Here is a 17631-nt window from a genome sequence, read left to right on the forward strand (position 1 = left end):
AAATATTTTGGAAATGCTTTATCATGTCCATCAATTCATTCTTCCCACACCTGAACATGTTTTTAAGTAGCCAGCATGTAGAAATTCGATGAACAAACTTCATACCCCGGTGTTCACAAACATTCATATCAGGTTGACGAAGTTTGTGCCAGAAAGGCTTGGAATGAGATAGCGAGAGCAGATGACGAGTGTGTGACATGCGTGTCTAATGAAGAGTCTAATGAAGGGATGCTTCGGATGGATACGGAGGACGGCAGCAAGAGTCAGAAAGCTTTTCCAGCATTGTCGTACAGAATGTCGTGTGGAGGTAAGAAAAAAAAGGAAATATTTTTGAATGTTTCAACTCCAAGAGGGGGTTCTTGTGGTCTTGGTTGGGTTGCCATGCTCCAGCGTGCCAGGAGTGCCGAATTTAATATGCTCTGAAACGGGACAAATCTTCGCCTATAGCTTTTGTTAAAGCAAAATGTACTCCTTCAAAGAATGTACGAGAAATGCCTCATATTGCATGGGTTAGTTTATTTAAGGAAAGTGGTGGTATACACCCTTTTGAAAAGACCCTTCACAGTTTTTCACTTTGAATCAATCACTTTTCTTTATAATTATTATTACTATTGTTTTATTATATATATTTCACAATTTTATTGACAATTACCCTACATACTGATTACAGGAGTGGTCAAAAACATAGATTATGCAGGTAATATATAGCAAAATTAAGGCATGCCTTGAGGTGGAAGGCATGCCATTGGTTTAACTCCAAATTTTCAAACCAACGGTCAATGTCGATGTAATTGATTGCCAAATTTATAAGTTAGATGATGAGTATGGTTTCATCAACCTGGCAATCAAACAAATACAGCATGGAACCAACCCATGTCCTGCATCTGTGTGTGCATACTACCTGCTGCACTTTTCAACTACACAGAGAGAATAGAATGTGAGATTGTACAAAGGCAGGGTGAAAGGATGGTCCACAATTTTTCATATCCTTACTATCGTAGAAATCATTTTTTTTCTGGGAAACAGACTCCGAGATGAGTATGATGAATAAAAAAATGATATCACAGACCACAGATGAGTTTGATACACAATGATGATGAAGATGAGTCAAGTCACAGACCAAACGGATGATGTAGATTTAGTAGACTTTCCAGGTTGCTTTATAAGGGATGTGCATTGTGCAGACACTGTAATATGAGTCTCAACAAATAATACATAGTGTAATGAAGCTACTTTTAACCCTTTATTTTAAATGTATTTGAATTATCTTAATTAGGCTTACTATATTGCCATATGATTACATGTGTTGCAAATGGGCAAATAGACTGAAGGTAACAGGCACTTTAATGGTCAATATTGAAAATTCTTTTGACCAAGTTTAAGCCCAATCGGTCATACTTTAACATTTGACCCCTATATCAAACCTAATCCTGTGCAGATTTCTAAAGGAAATAACTGTCAACTATCATCATTAAGGGTAGACGAGGTATTGTTGGTCGAAGCAACCTAAAAATCGATTTTCATTATCTAGATCAATATATTATTGAAAATTAACACCTTGATGTTTTGCAAAAGTTCATTCTACAAATCGTATACTTTGCAAACTTGCTTAATTTATTGTTGTTAATGAGTTATGTACGTTTTACAAAAGTGTTGTTGTTTCAGCGCTCTTTACAACATAACTCAAGAACCGCAGCACCTATAAAAGTATCTCTGTGATATTTTAATTCTTCTACGCGCTTCGCTATGAATTGAGCAATGCAGTTTTTGCCAAAGCTCACTACCATTCGTAAGATGCTGTGAACTACCAAATCACAACAGTTTAAAATAATTAATAACCTTAAGAAGTCACCATTGGGTAGTCACTAGCCTCTATGTATTGTATACTGGTGTTTTTAGTTATTGTCTTACCCGTTTTATTTGATTTTAATGTTATTCTGAAATATATATTGTTATTGTGTGTTACATATTTAAATATTATTATGCTCCTTCCCCTTTTAACCAATCGTTTTCGTTTATAATTATTATATAGCAAAGGTATTTTTACTGAAACACGCTATTTTAAAATGCTCTCACCAAAATACACTTATTTTTCAAATAATTTCAATTAGATTTGGCACTAAAATAATATAACATTTTCCTTAAAAAATCCTAATATTCCCGACTACTGACCCCATATAAATGAGCTCATGTCCCAAAATGCCTCATAATATTTCTTGGTATTATTAATTAGAATCTGATTGAATTCCAGATCAAGAGTGGCTCCAAACCTATCTCAGAGTTGGTCGAGAGTATGCTCGGGACAATGACAACTCCAGCTTCACAGAAAGATATGCTGAGGAACAGCTTGACCCGTCAAATGGTATTGGCGGTAGGTGAAGAATGTTTATTACCCCATCATGGGCCAAAAAAGTGCAAAATATAAATATTTGGCCCACTATGTTCACACATTCTCCCAAAAAAGCTCTTTTTTCTCCACAATCATGGACAAAATTTATGTTAATCCAAAATATTTGCCTACTATGTACATGACACAGTGCCTGAATGACACATATAGTCTGTTAAAAAACACCTACATATGCATGTAGGCGTACATAATACAAAGGTAAAAATTTTTTCCCCCCCCCAAGAAAGCTGGCTATGTCCCTGGGGAGGGCAGGTTTTGATAAAGATTTTTGGATTTTGGCTTAGCGCTGCCCAGGAAGCACTAAAGTGTTCTGTGGAGCAGTGCCAGGGGCAGTGGCTTGTCTGAAGGGTCAAAGGCACAACTCTGTTCATGGTATCTTGTGTCATTGTTTGTTTTTCACAAATTGAAATGCAATAAGAGAACTTATAGATTTGAAAGAATCAAGAGAAATTTTTATCTCCCGGAACATAATGAATGGAGTAAGAAACCGGAATCAGTCTTCAACAAGGCAAAACACCTTGCATGCATTGCAAGACAAAAAGAAAATATGTTTGCTCATTTTTGATTTTGTCGAGTTGAAATTGGTAAAGGAAACATTGCCATTTTCTGAAATATATAGTTGTGTTAAAGATTTCAATATTATGTGTTCTTATTAAGCTCCTTCCACTTTTAACCAATCATTTTCTTTTATAATTATTATTGACTATTGTTTTATTAATTGTACTATTTTTTGTCTATATTTAATATGGCCTGTGCACCACTAATCTTTTTGTGATTATGCAGGTAATACATGGCAAAATTAAAATATGCTTTGAGGTGGAAGAGATGCAATTGGTTCAACTCCAAATTTTCAAACCAACTGTCAATGATGATGCATTTGTTTGCCAGATTTACAAACTGCAGGACGAGTATGGTTGCATCAACATTGCAATCAAACACAACATGGAACCAGCACATAATTATCCTGCATATGTGTGAGCATACCTGCAGGACTTCTCCTAACTGCAACTACACAGAGAGAATAGAACAGGAGATGATAGGAAGACAGGGTGAAAGGATGGCCCATAATTTTACATATCCCTACTATAAGTGGTTATTTTGTGATCTTTTTATTCGGATTCACACCCGCACCCACCTTTTGGCTCAATGGTCAGGTTCTTGCATTTTCAAGTACATGTGCCTAAAATTAGTTTCTTCTTTAATTGGTTTATATTGAATGATATTATTCAGTGGGTGGATATTTGGGATTTTTTTGTTAGTCTTCTTTTTTATACTTGTTTCTCAGTTCTTGACAGTTGACACATTCAATTTGCTGGTTATTTACTTTCTCTCTCTCCCGCTCCTAATCGATCTATCTCTCCTCTAAAATTTACATTGCTATTAGATTCTTTCCATTCTTTTTACTACTCTGTTTGCCAGCAGTGTACTTTTTCATTCATTTCAACATTTTTCTACACAGGGAAACTCATAATGATGATCAGTTCATACCAATCATAACTCGAGAAATTGGAGAACTGTTTTACAATATTGAATTCATACCAGACCCAGGCAATTTGCAAATCATTTGATTTTGATGCAATATGATCACATATCTTAATTGTTAAATAATGATCAAATTTTTGATATTAGTTGTTGAATTAATATATACTTGAATATGTGCAATATTTAAATATTAACCAAATGCAAAAATATGCAGTGAGTAAAGGTGCTAGGCAGTGGGGTGAACACTGTTCCTACATTAATGTTTAATTGCTTCCCACATAAAAAATATCTATCAGAAGACATTTTCACAGACAATGTCACAGACCACAAGGAGATGTGTTTGATACACATGAAGATGAGTCTATAACCAGTGGTAGTCAAGATGATGTGTCTAAATGTCACAGCGGAGATGTGAATACACATGATGATGTAGATTTATAATTACTAATAATTATCAAGCTTATTATTTACATCATTGTTGTCAAATATTGCTACATCTAATCTCAAGTTTTATAATTTTAATTTCAATAGACGCTTTATTTATCTTTTTTTAAATTGTGTTTATTCTAGCTGGTCTAGTTTTTAATGCTATTATACTGTTGAATTGGCTGCTGTGCTGAATTTTAACTGAAGCATTAGCACCACTTTAGCGATGTAATTTACCACAAAGCACTTGCCAAAGGCGAAAAGAAAATGAAGGCAAATCAATTGCAGGAGTTTGCCCCAAGTGTGGGTTCCAATATTTACACGCCGGTTGGATCTCCACCTAAGGTCCAGAAAACACAGATGGGCCTTTTTCTCTATTTCCACAGGTCCTGCCCGCAACAAGTGCAACAAGAAAAACAAATCAAAACAAAACTTAAAAAGTTAAAAACAAAACAAAAATAAAAAACAATTACCACAATGGAAAGTGTCCCAAAAAGTGGACCAAAGTGACATGACCCCGGGGACATGACCGATTTTACCATCACACCATACTGCATACTTGTCAACATTCGAATATGCAGTGAAGATTGTGGTGGTTCTGTGATTAATGGTGTGGTCCATGATTTACTGTTCAAATTTCTTTATTCATGTACAGATATTTGTGAGTCGGGGCATTGAGATCATTTTTGTTAGGTTTCTATGATATTGAAATGCCCTGGCCTACGGGTGTCTCTCTACCGATTTATGCGCAGCCAAAAAGCCACCAAGTCGGACTCCTAGAGCTCCAATGCAAACGTACAATGTCGGAGCACCACTTGAGCGTATTGCAATAGACGTGATGGGTCCACTGCCCGAAAGTGAAAGAGGCAACAAGTACATCCTGGTAGTAGGTGACTATTTCACCAAGTGGATGGAAGCCTACTCCATGCCAAACCAGGAGGCAAAAACAGTTGCAAACGTTTTGGCAGAAGAGTTTATATGCCAATTCGGTGTCCCCAGAATTATTCATTCTGATCAAGGACGAAATTTTGAAAGCAACGTTTTTGCATACACTATTGGATGTTGACAAAGTTAGATCATCAGCTCTACACCCCCAAACTAATGGAATGGTGGAGCGACAAAATAAAGTGATACAAAACATGTTATCCATGTTTGTCGTGGAGAACCAGAGGGATTGGGATGTCCATCTCCCATACATGATGATGGCCTATAGAAGCGCCAATCATGAATCCCTCAAGTGTTCTCCAAATGAAATGATGTTAGGGCGGAGTATAGAGCTGCCAATAGATGTAATACTTGGAAAGCCTCCTGGTGAGGATATAGTGCATAACACCGATTATGCAAATAATAATTGCTAACTAGTCAAAAGCAGAAGTACTATGATCACAGGTGTGACAATAGGGCCCTTTTTAAACGAGATGCGGTGTGGTTGCACAACCCGCAAAGGAAAAAAGGCATCTTCCCGAAGCTCAGCCTCCACTGGGAGGGCCCATACCTTGTGATCGACAAGTTAAGCGACGTTGTGTTTAAAATACAGCGAAATGTTAGGAGTAAACCGAAAGTAGTCCTTGCTAACAGACTGAAGAAATATCTGGGTGATGAACCTCCAAAATCTTGGCTGGTTTCGCCAGCCCCCTCCCCAAACATTGAAAATGTCGACCAAGAGAGTGCTGACCCCACTGATATAGATGGAGTATCCCGGATGCTGTTATCACAGATAATGAAATCGGTTTTCTAAGCACTCCAAATGAAAATCACGATGAAATTCATGCACACTTTGAGCATGATGAGAGTGATAATGCTGATTTAGCCACTGCACCAGAGGAAACTCAAGAATTAAATTCCTCGATAGGTGACAGTAGGCCTACAATTTCTACTCCTGGTTCGACTGCACTAGTCGAACTAAGGAGAAGCACCCGAAGTTAAAAGGCACCAAAGAAATATCAAGATTTTATCTTGAATATAGACAATCTTCCTGAAGAGGAAGAAATTTTTGTCTAAAGCATGCATGATGAAAGCAAAAGTTTTTATATGTCGTACTGTTGTGTCATATAGCACAAACAATACTGTGCATGAAATAGCGAAACTTTCAGTGAATGTTTATGATAGAAATTTGATTTGATTTTTCAGAAATTTTCTCAAGAAAATGTGTAATAAAAACGGAGAACAGATAAATCTCTATTTGTGGCGATGTTTACAACTTTATGTATTTTAATTTTATTATTGCATTATTCTACACCCAGGTACAGCGACCTCAACAGACACCGCAAAAGCTGCCAGGCCAAGCATACCTTTTGCACGCACAAAATCTTCTGCTGCCGTTTGTCAGCAGGGCCCTTTTCAGGGCCAGGGCAAGGCCTGGACTCCAGGATATATAATACCAAAATACAATACTGTCAAGCCATGCAAGCTGGCAAGATGACGACCAGACCAGTATGAGTGAAGTGGCGGTGCCACCGACTACCAACCCACCACCAGTGACAGTGCAGCCAGCGATGTTAATGATGCTTCCAGACCTCACCAGTACCAGCATGACCAGCGATAGTGTACCAGGCAGCTCATACATGGATAATATAGCCATACCAGCTTCGCTGCCAGCCGTACCAGTACCAGAACAGGAAGACATCAGCGTCACTTTTGACACCAATCCAACAGAGGATGGCAAGCATTATTCTGTGATGACCAAGCCCTTAGCTACTGACCTAGACTTCTTCTCAACGCTGGAAGAACAGCAGCCATCGCCTACCCCCAGAGGCGCAGCAGGGAAGGGGTGTTACCAGACGTTGAAGCTAGCTTGCCTCTTGGGGGAGGATCGCACCAGGGAGTTGGATATCCAGAAATTTAAGACAGGGACTGTCATCGTTAAGATCATGGAGGAGTGTAGTTTTAATGATGGCACCAAGTGCAAATACGCGGAGGAGCGTGTTTACCATCCTCCAGGAGCAGATTATTTCAAGCAACTAGGATTTTAACTTTGTGTTTACCAATTACCTATTTGACTCATTTTCGCCTTGTCATTTTGTTTTGTTTTTATCTTGAAGGATTTTCAAGAGTGAAGATTGGAGTCATTGGACAGTTGCTGAATTACTGGTGGATATTACAGATAACCATGGATTTATACCTTTTGCCAACTTGGACTATTAATATACTGTGTGTACCTTTTAAAAACTTGTTTTGACTATGTAGGGTAAGTATAACTCGCTCCCGTTTTCTGTTAGACTGTGAAATTGAAAGTAAAAAAATTATTTGATTGTTTTGGCACATTTTTAGCATTTTCCCCTTAGGCCCGGCTGTTGTTGTAATTTCCCCTTGTACTCAAAATTTTGATTGAAATTGTCTAGGCCTTTAGGCCTAGTCCTTGTGTTAATTTCTGGTTTTGTGTAAAAATTTACCAAATTCGATAAACAACAGCTAGCGAGCTATACTTATCCAAACTTAGGCACCGCTGACTGGACAGTACTCGACATCAGGTTGAATTTAGGCCGTAATTTTAAGATCTATAATTTTACCAAAATTTCCAAATTTGTAGGCTCCAAATGTAGGCCCACTTTTCAGTAACTGTTTTCGGCACACTCTGTTTTATCATGATTTAAATTGTTTTGCATGTTTGATGTTGACGGTATGGAGACAAAATTTGCATTCGTGCACTCTAAAATTTGAATAATTATTTTGGCCACTGTGTGAGCTTTGAAATTCTTGTATATTTGTATATTTTTATGGAAACTAAAAGAACAATTATATTGGACTTTTTATAAATTATACCGTCACACCAAATTCTGAAATATATATTTTTGTCCTCACAAAAATTGATTGTTTTGACTTAATTGAACTTATAAACTTTGAATGTTTGCGAATTGTGTATGTATGACTAGGCTAGGCTTACATGGAAAAATATTGTTCAGATTTGAGGACAAATCTTTTTTTATAGGTGGGGAGAGTGAAATGCCCTGGCCTACGGGTGTCTCTCTACCTTTTCCGGCTTTCCTTGTTCACTTTTTATTGATAAAATAATGTAATATTTAAGCTTGACTGTGACTACGCATTCTGCAAAGTCACTGACCTTCGACCAACATGTGAGACCCTGGACGCATGATTGACATTTTCGACGCATCTGACTTGTTGTTTCAGTGTTCAGCATAGGGCGCAGATCCTGGCATGGCATATTTTCGATCTTTTCTATTTCATATAGAAACAAAATTATCCCCTGTTTTGCATTGTGATCTTCTTGTCCAAATTAGCGCTGATTGTTTCTTAGGTCCCATTGTTTTCCCCTCTCTTGATAGCTTTTGCGTCACCCTTTTCGGCATGTAGAAATGCGGCGACAAGGGAAACGCACCACGCAGTATGGAGACGGGGAAATGCAGTGGTTAACTCCACTCTCCGATTGGCTAGTTCTAGTCGTGGCGTCAACTGGTTGAGAGGGCGGGCTTTCGTTGCATCTCCCTCTCAGCTAGGTGACGACAAGGCGTCACTTTTCAGTTGGAGCCCTTTCTTTTAACACATATTATTTTTTCTGTGCTGCATTGATGACCGATAGGATTAAATAAACTGGACATACATTCATATAGCGGTTGATTTTGTTGTTAGGAATACATTTGCAGAATAAATTATGTTGTACTATTGATAGAAAACACAATCATCTCTTTTAGCTCCATATTTTTGTTGTCTTTCGTTTATTTTCTCATTCAATATCCATTTTGCCACTCTGGTTCCGAGCCAAAGCATTACAATATGAATCCGCTGTCACAGTTGAATCATTACGCTTTTGGGCAGGGTGGTGAAATTTGAGATGTGACAATTTAGCAAACACAATCATCCAAATCTGTCTTTTGTGATGGTCCATTGTAGGTGAAATGTTAATTAATTAATTAATTAATTAATTAGTATATACATAGACCCTGATATTGTGATAAATAACTGACATCATGGGCTACATTTGCAGTTTCTATACAATTGTTATAGGCTTCTAAATTGGAGGAAACCTTTCAGTAGCCCCACCTTCCCCTATTCATAATTGATACATTTGTTTTGCATTCAGATCTCCAGGCAGGTCTTCAGATGCCTCATCAGGGGATAAACCAAGTGAACAAGACATATCCAATGTATGTATTAGATTTTTTATTTGTAAAGCTTACAATTCGCTGTCGTAGTGCACGTTAGTAACCATTGGTTACTGCTCCAAGCCTTAGCCCATACATCTGTTCCGAATTTTGATATGCCATAGGCTTTGTGTTGTGATCATTTCGATCAGGGGTTCGTAACAAAGAAAGCGTGATCCAGTTGGCTTAGCAAAGGGTTTATTATAACGTGCACTACGACAGCGAATATCTTGTACAATGTCATCAAATGAAATTACATAATTATTATGTCATTTAATGTTTCACTACATGGAGAGAGTGGATACTATGTTGCTCTGTGTTGTTGACGTTGGATTATTGGATACAGCACAGTTTGGGTTTGAACACCGGATTATTTCTGTTACGCATCAACAGATTAAAAAATTTCTTGCGTCAAAAGAAGCATATCCAAGAAGATAACAATTACATAAAATATCAGTCAAAAAATTTGACACAATAGTAGGAATAGTGAAAAATGTGTACTAATACTAATGTGTACTAATTCACTAAAAAAGTGTCATTTTGATTGTCAATAAGGAGTTGTTACCCTGAATTACTCCATAAAAGTTAGTCCAAGACTAAAGTTAGGATCGATTCATAGTTTTTATTCAACGTCAAATATTCGATGCAACACATATTTGTTACTTTATATATGTGACCCCTCAGCACAACTGAGCCCGGATATCGCCAATCATCATTTTTGAGATATTCAACCAAAATATTCTGCTTGAAATTAGCTTTTAAATGATGTATATCATGTCTATAGTACTTGACATTTAAGTAGTGAAAAATCAATAAAACAGTCAATAAATCCTTTGTTTCCTATTGTTTATTGTTAAGTTCAATGGAGCATATCTCAATAGTGGCACTGGCGACATCCGGGCTCAGTTGTGCTGAGGGGTCACATATTTGCAGTAATTTTCACAGTCATTTATTTTCTAACGAATATTTGATGGGGTAAAATCGATAATATACTTCCAGAAGACATTAAAAGCTGTATAAACTTGATTTTTCGTTACTAACCATTCGTTAGAACATCAAAATAAATTGAAGATTGGATAAATAAACAATTACACTAATAAATACAAAAATATATTAAAAATAAAATAAGTAAAATAATAAACCAATAAATTAGTAAATAAATAAATGAACAAATAAATAAAATAAATATGAAATAAACTAACATTAAATAAACAAGAAATTGTGTTTAATGTTATTTTTATATAATTTATTTATTATCTTATATATTCATGTATGTTTATTTATTGTTTTATTTATTAGTTTATTTATTTATTTATTTTTTATTCATTTATTCAGCATTACTCTGTTTAGTGGGTACCCCACACCGGCAATCTTCTTCCAAAATGTATTTATTTTAAATTGATCCAAAATTGATGTACAATTGAAATTCCTGCCTAGAGACCTGAATATATAAAGCATAATATTATTTCTAAAACTTTATGTATCATGGTTTTGATTAAGAACAGAAAGATTTGAGCCAGGTATACCAACTTGGTGTGGGGAACAAAGACAAAGACAAGATAAAAACTAATGCAGTATGTAAACCAGAATGGTGTACACTGTTCCTGCACTAGTAAAAATCCAAAACCACAGGGATGGTAGACAATTAGTATTTATTCTAGCTGGTCTAGTGTTTAATGCTATTATTCTGTTGATTCTGCAGTATCTGCTGCTGTGCTGAATTTATCTGAAGCATTAGCACCACTTCAGCGGTGCAGTTTACCAGGAGGTGCTGGCCAAACAAAAGACAAGGTAAAATGATATGCCATTTCAAATATGTCCAGAAAGCCAAAATTGGCCCACCCAAGTGCAAGTTTGCATTCCCACCTGCAGTATTAGCATATCTAAGAGCAGTTCTGCACAGGAATGCTCAGGGAGAAATACAAAGAAACAGTATGAAAGTGACTTTGGAGGAGTTCTTCAACATCATCATGTTATCAACTCTTCCTCATACAAGAATTGCAGAATTATTATTTTGTTATTTACAATTATTGCATATAAATTTAACTAACTTTTAAAGGTCATTCTTAATAAGGTCTAGTTGAAATTGACTAGATTCCAGATAAACTTTTCAAGTCAAATTTAACCAGCAGAAAATGTGTCCAATTTGACTAAATCTGGGTTTAAATCGACTAGAAAAGGGTAAGATCATTTTAACTAAAGTCTTGGATCTAGATAAATTCAAAATATACCATTTTAAGAGAGTTGAAAAAAAAGTGTTTATAGCAACTTTTCTACAGAGATGTATATTTTATTTGAACTGAATTAAATATCGAGGTGTTTCACAAGTTTCTCAATTTACAACATAAACAAATATCCATTCCCCGAGGGATGACAATCTGTCACAAAAAAGTGTGCAGACTTTGCTAATGTATAAAAGGGTACAATACTAGATTTGGGAAAAAACATCCAAAATGTCTTCATGGAATATGTCAGAGAGGTAACCTTCATTGGAATGAAAATTTTATTCATCATTGAAATAGATGAGAGCCACTTTGGAAAGAAGCACAAGTACCACCAGGTAAAGTTAAATCAGAGATTTGCAGCAATGGTCCGAGCCCGGTCAAGAGAGGTGCAGAAAAGATCATCCTTTACCCAGTAGAATCCTGTATAGATATACAAGAAGAGTAGGTGAGGAGGATGGAAAGTTATTAGTGGTGGCGAGTGGTAGTGAGGCTGACAGAGGAAGGAAAAGGGAGCGAGTGGGAGGAGACTGAGACAGAGATGTTGGAAAAACGAAGGAAGGAGGATGTGGAGGAGGAGGAGAAGGATGTAAAAGAGGAGGATGCAAAGGAGACAGAGAATGTCAGTGGCAGTAGTAGTCAAAGTAGCAGTGAGGAGGAAGGGAGGACACTAGTCATACGGGAATGCTGTGTGATGGTTTTAAATCAGACTGGCAGTTAGATATACACAGGTATATCACCTCAAGATCGAGTCAAATTGGTGCTGTGTAAATGTTTTAATCAGGATGTTAGTTAGATAAGGTGATGCCTTGGTCATTCTGATTCAGGTTTGAACATAATTATATCTATATGTGTTTACAGCAAGTATAGTTGGTGATTTTCGCTTTTTATCATAAATTATGTCACAAAAATGTAATAGATCAGGAAGTACTGTATACAGGAATTATTTGGGATTAACATTTCAGAAATGTCAGCTTGAAATTGAAAACTTTAAAATTGTATTTTTGAAGAACTGAATGCTTTCGTATGTATTGTTTTCCAAAATATTCATAGGATTTGGCATCAAAATTCACAGTTTTGGCAATACAAAATTCTATTCAATATGTAAAAATTGCATTCTTTATATTTCCCCTATCATTTTGGTAATTTTGCCAGTGGTGTAGGATGTAGGATTGGCAGAAGGAGGTGATGAAAATATTTTTGATCATTTTTTATTTTGTCGAGTTGAAATTGGAAAAGAAGGAAATGTAGCCATATTTCGTAGTGCAATTCAATGGGGACCCATTCCATGTCAACTCCAGGGATGTGCACCGCAGCACCTCTTCAATTTTTTTCTTTTTCTGTGTGGTGGTAGATATTGATGAGAAAGTAAAATCCGAAAATTTGAGCTTCATACTCCATTTACGTTTTCCCGTGGCATCAATTTGAAATTTAGGGGTCAGCATAAAAAAATGTGTAAATGTAACGCGAAAGGCGACGTTTGGAGGTCCATAAATGTATAAAGGGAACCCTTTACAACTTTGAAAAGTATGTATCCTGGGATACTTATTTGTGTAGAATTCAAATCTGGCATCAGAAAACTTGTAACTCCTTTACTTTCAAAGATATAGGGCCCTCAAAATGCAACTTCGTCCATCCAGGACCAACTTTGGGGGGTCAGAACTCCAAAAGTAAAAATAGTTTTATTGTCCATTTTTTTGCCAGTCAGAGCCCTTTGGTAGGACATTACTCTTATCAATATTGAGCCAATTAGAATACATTTTAGCTGAGATATTACCCATACAAAACCCCAATTGTACATTTTTTGTACATTTTGACCCCCTGAAAACCAATGTCAGACAATTTGACCCAGCTAAAAACTTCTAGGTATGTTGAAAGATATGTCCTACCAAAGGGTTGGACAACATTTCTGAGTTCTGATATTGGCTTGCATTTTGAGGGTCTCGATTAAAGGAGTTACAACACATCACTTAGGTTAGCCTACTCCTCCATAGAGTTGTACACATTTTTTATCCTGACCCCCTAAATTTCAATTTGATGCCAATGACTTTATGTACAAGTCTAAATGGAGTATGAAGCTCAAATTTTCGGATTTTACTTTCTCATCAATATCTACCACCACACAGAAAAAGAAAAAATTGAAGAGGTGCTTATGTGCACATCCCTGAGTTGACATGGAATGGGTCTGGGGATCAAATTTCATATTCAAACTTATTGACTGACTCTCTTTATGGTTTCTTTATATAAAGTTCCCCTTAAAACATATTTTTGATGATTGTCTTCTTAATATGTGACGTGTCATGTCAAAAGGAGACACTTTTGGGCAGGATCGTAAATGGAGATATAGCCAAAAATCTGCCCGGGGGTGATTTTTTCACAATTTGGGATTGTTGCGAATTTGTAATGTTATTAATGTTAAAAATATTGTCTGATAATTTCAGACCGAATATAACCGCATCTTGTATTTTTTGAGACATTTTCAAGGTAATTCCTACTCTCATCATTGTCAATAATATTTTTAAAGGCTGATATCTCTATTTCCAATTTTCAAATACTCTCACTTACAAACTCAATATCTTCGCTTAGGAATGTCCGATTTCATTTGGGAAAACGGGCGCTGTGGAGCAAAATATCTCTATATTTAAGATATGTAAAAACCTCAGAATTGATTACCTGCCCAAAAGTGTCTCCTTTTGACATGACACGTCACATATGTGTGCTGTGTTTGGTTTGTTGTCCATAGGTACCATTCAAAAGAATGGTGATGTTGATGATTTAAAACAAGCAAAGGTTTCCAGAATAATCCAGGAAGTTTCAGTTGCTTTGGCCAAAAAAAGAGCCAATTTTGTCCATTTTCCAACTACTGGAATTTGGAAAACTCAGAAAGACTTTTACAACTACAGCAATTTCCCAGGTGTAATTGGCGCTATATAGACTGCACCCACATTGGTATTCGATGGCCTGGCAGTGAAAATGCTCTAGCATTCATGAACAGAAAAAAACCACCTATTCCATCAATATGCAAGTTGTTTGCAATCAGGATGCCATAATACCAGTGTTGCGGCCTGTTGGCCAGGAAGCGCACACAACTCCCACATCTTTTCAGAGTCTTCTCTGAAAGATGAGTTAGAAACGAGGGCAGAAGGGCAGTGGCTATTGGGTGATAGTGGATACGCGTGTTTTCCCTACTTAATGTCACCGCTTCTGAACCCAGTAACAAGAGCAGAAAAGCGCTATAACTCGGCACAAAAACGTGGCAGAAATAAAAATTGAGCGATGTTTTGGGTAGCTCAAGAAGAGGTTTCCTTGTTTGAAAGAGATTAAGAATCAAGCTATTATTAGCTATAAAAACGTTAAGAGTCCCACGTTACATCAAGATGGTAAATATTGTAAGAAACTGAACAAAAAGGTGTTGTTCAGCGATGTATTTAATATAAAATAATTCACTGACGTTTAGCATAAAAAGTACTTTATCAAAGTACTTTTGTACGAAACGTCAGTGAATTATTTTATATTAAATACATCGTTGAACAACACCTTTTGTTTTAGTTTCTTTACAATATTATTAGCTATGGTGTTTCCAGTCATAACCTCTGGAATATTCCAAGGTACGTGGTGAACCAGCAGCTGTCCCTGGAAGAGTACCAGAAGAAATTCCAGGCGATGATGTCCCTCAACGAGGACCGAGAGTTTCCAGCGATGTCGCATAACTGAGGAGCATTTTGCATAATGAATGAAGTAATTTGAAAAGGGGATGTAAACAATTTTGGGGGTAATCATATAATAAGGGGTATAATTTTTGAGGGGCAATTCAAAAGAAGGTCAAAAATTTGACAAAAAGTAGGATGACAGGGAAAAACCCTGCAGGTTTTTCCCCCTGTATAGCTTTTTATACCAGCAGATGTTTTTCCTCTATCATCCCACTTTTTGTCAGATTTTGACCGGGATTTAATAATGTTGTTTGTTCAATTTTTACAATGACACAGATATGAGTCTTCCAAATACCGAGCACAAGTCTGGACGTATTTCCTGTTGAAAAACGGGATGCAGAAACACTAATACCAATAATTCAGCGACATGTTCAGCCCAGTAGCACCATTTTTTCCAATGAGTGGGCGGCCTACCAGTCACTCAAGGACATTGGATATGACCATTTTACCGTATTGCACAAATACCAATTTAAGCAAGAATACATGCGAGTTTTATTTAATTTTATTTGTATTTTCAGATCTTCACTTTTTTTAAAAGTTATAAATTTAAATATATAGTTAAATTAAGAATTAAAATTTTTATATGTAAACATGTATGTATTATATGTGTATGTCAATTTACATCATTTAAACATGTGTCCATAAAGAGCTACTGTTTGTTTTTAAATATATTTTATCTATCAATTTTTAAAATTAACATTTAGGAATATGGAAGCCACAGATGTCATCCAATGCCATACAAACAAAATGGAAGAACGCGGCACCATTGCAAGTTACACTACCAGAAAAATACCAGAGAATCATTGAGGGATTTTTGTGTTATGATTCATGAGCGAACTTGGTTCATAAACATCATTAACATTTAACATAATAATAATTTTCTGTGGTATACAAATGTTCGGGTCAAGACGCGGGGTCAAAAAGTTTCAGTTTCCAGATTTCAAGATGTCTGCTGTGCAGGTCGAGTATTTGCACGATCGGTTGAGGACATTAGAGGCGCGGTGTAGTCGAGTTGGTACACATTTTATGTTTCAATCTCGGCCAGGAAAAGATGGTAGACAAGCTTCTGATAACAGCAGGGGCTACATTTTAGTCAAACTGTCGATTCCTGGGTGCCATCCGAAATCGATTGTGCTAGCTCGAGCGATACACATTTGTCACACTGGGAATTTTTATCTTTTACCAGGCGGAGGAATGAGTGATTGGCATATTTCTCATCTGTGCCATGAAAGGAATTGCTTGGAGCTGAAACATCTGAATCTAGAACCTGCTTTTGTCAACAAGGGTCGGGCTCACTGCAATCCTAGTGACGGATGTTGTGGACAGCACAGTGGACAACCGGCATGCATTTTTGACTGATCCATGCCATAAAAACGGCCAGGGCCAACAAATCACAAAAAGAGAGATGACTTTGTCAATGTATATATTTTTTTAATGAAACTGGAGTCTAAATTATTGCAGAACCCAAGCCTAACCCCGGAACGATAATCATATGCCTAGCTCTAACCCTAATTCCAAAACATAACCCTAAAGGGACTGAACCTAACCCTAAAGGGCCTAAACTAAACCCTAATTCCAAAACGTAACCCTAAAGGACCTAAACTTAACCCCAATTCCAAAACATAACCCCAAAGGGCATAAACTTTACCCTAATTCCAAACCATAATCCTAAAGGGCCTAAAGCTAACCCTAATTCTAAAAAAAGTAACCCTAAAGGGCCTAAATTTAACCCTAATTCCAAAACATAACCCTAATTCCAACCCATAAAAACCCTAAAGGGTCTAAAACTAACCATAATTCTAAAAAGTAACCATAAAGGACCTAAATTTAACACTGATTCCAAAACATAACCCTAAAGGGCCTAAACTTAACCCTAATTCCAAACCAGGGAGCCTAACCCTAAAGGGCCTAAACCTAACCCTAATTGTAAAAAGTAACCCTAAAGGGCCTAAACTTAATCCTAATTCCGATCCTGACCTAACTAGATTCTAACCCTAACATATGCTAAATAATAAATAAAATCCCCTAAACCGAAATTCACATCCTTTCTTTACTTATTCCTATTCAGATCCAGGATTCGAACAAGGATGTAGGCCTATATGCCTAGACCCAGACGTGATTAAGACACTCATGACGGTCTGTTTATAGTATTAAAGCTTCATTGGGCCCGACAAGTAAGTTCAATTTTTCTGTTGCACATATTTTTCTGTTTTAAGCTTAATGCGAAAAAGTAAAAATTCTACACATTATAATAAACAATCCACACAACTGCCATATACATGCAT

The 17631-nt window shown here is 36.6% G+C and overlaps 1 pseudogene; it reads left to right on the forward strand.

Annotated features, from left to right (window-relative positions):
• Positions 1-12177: 12177 nt before the first annotated feature.
• On the forward strand, positions 12178-16705 carry LOC140150242 (putative nuclease HARBI1; annotated as a pseudogene).
• The last annotated feature ends 926 nt before the right edge of the window (positions 16706-17631 follow it).

Source organism: Amphiura filiformis, chromosome 4, assembly GCF_039555335.1.
Source record: "Amphiura filiformis chromosome 4, Afil_fr2py, whole genome shotgun sequence".
In the NCBI taxonomy this organism is placed as follows: domain Eukaryota; kingdom Metazoa; phylum Echinodermata; class Ophiuroidea; order Amphilepidida; family Amphiuridae; genus Amphiura; species Amphiura filiformis.